At 37.1% G+C, this 3,444-nt stretch overlaps 1 long non-coding RNA gene across 1 annotated transcript in view; it reads left to right on the top strand.

Moving 5' to 3' along the window:
* The first annotated feature begins 1,427 nt into the window (after window positions 1-1,427).
* The window catches only part of LOC136843539 (uncharacterized), a 7,634-nt gene continuing 5,617 nt past the window's right edge, over window positions 1,428-3,444 (top strand). The window contains exon 1 of the long non-coding RNA XR_010854559.1: window positions 1,428-3,444. This exon is cut by the window's right edge and continues 202 nt beyond it. This is a non-coding gene — a long non-coding RNA (uncharacterized lncRNA).

The following is a 3,444-nucleotide window of genomic DNA, read 5'->3' as shown; positions in this document are numbered from 1 at the left end:
TTCGAGAACCTCTCAAGGCCTATATCAGTTCAATTCCTATGGCTACATTTACTGTTAACTCCTCATCCTTTAAGATTATAACGAATATGATTAGAGAATTTTCAACTTTTCCCTTGGGGCTCCTCCCCTTCACCCAAAGCTTTGGAAATTGCTGGCCACCCACAGATTGAGAACCACTGGTATATATGTATTTTCCTATAAATGCATTGCGATGTTAACTCCTTCTAAAGTGTACATTGCATTGTATCACTAATCTTATTGTAGGTTGAATCTTTTTATAATGAAATGAATGGTCATAATATATTTTCCTAAAATAAACAGTTATGGTACTAATTCAGTACTGGTTTTTGCAATAACTATTTTCAATGGGATAAAGTATATTGAATTTGAATCTCTCTCTCTCTCTCTCTCTCTCTCTCTCTCTCTCTCTCTCTCTCTCTCTCTCTCTCTCTCTCTCTCTCTCTCTCTCCAGCGCTGATTGATTTCATTCGTCCCAGTGCTTGGCTAAACCGAAATTTTATATTCAGTTCAATTCAACTCAATACATTTTTATCTCTTTATTTTTCTTTTGGGAGCTTAAATTTCAAGTCAGTGGCCCTGTGGGGGCCTTGTTCCATAAGAATTGCTTTAAGACTTATTATTATTATTATTATTATTATTATTATTATTATTATTATTATTATTATTATTATTATTATTATTATTATTATTATTCAGAAGATGAGCCACTGACTTGAAATTTAAGCTCTCATCGATTATTGGAACAGAAAAAAATATGAATTTACTGATATGATTAAATCTATCTATCTGTCTATCTATCTATCTATATATATATATATATATATATATATATATATATATATATATATATATATATATATATTAGATATTTCCTATATGAAACCCCTTTTAAATTTATTTGCTTATATTTATAGTTACCTATTAAATTTTATCACGGCGCCAGTAGCCTAGGTGCTGGTAAGGCCAGCTATGGCAGTCGTAAATCTCTCTCTCTCTCTCTCTCTCTCTCTCTCTCTCCCATGACAACGTTGAACCAGGTGCAGCGTCTGTATCGGAGAATTTTCCTCCTTACGCCCCTGTACCATAAGGTTGAAAATTACAAATGAGTATGTCACATCTGTGCGTGGTTTCTCGTCCTTTTATTATAAATATATAACTGTGATAAAACACCCATAAAAATTATACATATCAGTCTACACAGTGAGCAGTCTGTTATATCTATAATAAAAGGACAGGAAAAGCTCTCTATAGATTCACACGGATGGTGAAGGACCCTGTTTTTTTTCTCTCTGTTAAGATTCAAATACTTTTACAATATCTAATTTGACGATAATTTCAGTCTACAGGTTTCCTTAGACATGCAGAAGGGAAGTACAATAGGCCTAGTTTCCTTTTTTTTTTGTGTCTTTCCCTGAAAATAGATTTCAGTCTACAGGCTTTTTTAGACATGCAAAGTCCATTAGGCCTAATTCCCTTTTCATGTTTTTTGTTTTAATTTGTTTTCCTGGAGTAGTTTTTGTGTGATGTGGTACGAGAGGCCTACATCTGTATTGATTAATTAATTACTCTTCATTTTAACGGACGCTTTACACTGTTCAGGCGCTATAGTACATATGATTGGCCTAAAATAATACCACCAACAATTTTATTGGGGTAGGCCTACTATTTTACATACTATTTTATATATATTTCAAGTCTCCTCAGTATACTGTAGTACGAAAGTCATTCTGAAGCCATATCAAAACTTACCGTCACCGAAATGGTTACCGTCTGTGGTTTCATTTTGAAATATTCATACACGTGGTTAAGTGGTCGTGTGTTAATCTCGGTGGCTACGGTTAGACCGTATTTCTGGGGCACGACAAAGCCCGGTGGGCATTGCCGCCATCAGTCTGCCCAAGATGTTTTCATGCCCGTAAAAGAATTACGAAAACCTCAGGTTTTACAGAATTCCAATCCTCTCTTTTATTCGTCTCTCCGCAAAAGAGTTTCGTTTCCCTGCTAATAGTGAATGGCAGGGAATGCCTACGTGAGTGGTCATTTGAGCCTCTAGGCCTAAAGGTCAAGTTATAGGGGCCCCCCTTGATGTTTACTGCATTTACTGCCCGGGGGGCGCAGCAACCCTCCCCCCTATCCCTAAACACACACACACACACACACACACACACACACACGCACGCACAAACCAACGTTAAAACCCACTCCTGCTACCTCATGGCTTCTGTTCAAATACGGGAGTACACTGGTCTACACACGCACACACACTAGGAATACACTGGTCTGCATACACACTAGGAATACACTGGTCTACACACACACACACACTAGGAATACACTGGTCTGCATACACACTAGGAATACACTGGTCTACACACAAACACACACACACACACTCTAGGAATATATTGGTCTATCCACACACACCCACGCAGACCCCATCAGTATTTAAGCCAGACTCTCGTTTGCCAGTTTATTAATATTAAAATATTATGATCCAAATCATTCTCCTCTCTCTCTCTCTCTCTCTCTCTCTCTCTCTCTCTCTCTCTCTCTCTCTCTCTCTCTCTCTCTCTCTCTCTCTCTCTGGACACCCTATAGACGATTTCCTTAGCAAAAAAAAAGGAGAAATAAAGTCATGGTTTGGCTACATTTGACAAATTTAGAAAGTGAAGTATTGTGATTGATAGGATTTTTTTTACAGATCTTGTGAAATGTATATTTCTTACATACTATCAATATTCTGTTTCAAAATTAATGTATCAAAACACACACATACACACACACACACATATATGCAGACGAAGAAAGCGCTGAGTACAATCATAAGCAATGTATATCACGTAGGCCTATTTGTGTAGTAATTTAGCTCATGATTTTTTTTTACATATTTTAGAATCTATCTGTCACGTAAGTTCATTCGTTGCCTTTTACGATCTTTCATGTATTGTATGAGCTGACTGTATATTCGTATCGTTTTGTTACAACGTAATTAATGTGTAATGCGTATAAAATGCACGATATACGTATTACGCCTTTTCTGCAACTCATATAATTCATTTTCCGTCGTCTCGTACGTAAGTGCAAGACAATTCACGCAGGCATTTAGGAAGCTGCTTGGTGAAGTGGGTTGGGAGGGGGAAGGGAGCGTTATTCTACAACGTAATGTATGAAACGTATAAAATGTATGACGCATATATATAAAATGTATATAACGAAGCCAACCAAATAAAACGGGAAGGGATAGAAAACGGCGGAATTATCGCGCGAGAGAAATCTCGTCGCGTTCGAGATCGTAAAGGTAATTATTGCGCAGAGTTGCTCAGTGTATAAGTATCGCAATGTTTTGATCGCGTTCAGTATTGAATCCTTTTTCAACCTCCATCCTAGACTGCGATTCTGTTCCTTCCACGTCGTAAAATAGAC

The sequence above is a fragment of the Macrobrachium rosenbergii genome, chromosome 11 (genome assembly GCF_040412425.1).
Source record: "Macrobrachium rosenbergii isolate ZJJX-2024 chromosome 11, ASM4041242v1, whole genome shotgun sequence".
NCBI lineage: Eukaryota > Metazoa > Arthropoda > Malacostraca > Decapoda > Palaemonidae > Macrobrachium > Macrobrachium rosenbergii.
This window is presented reverse-complemented; position numbering and strand designations above follow the sequence as displayed.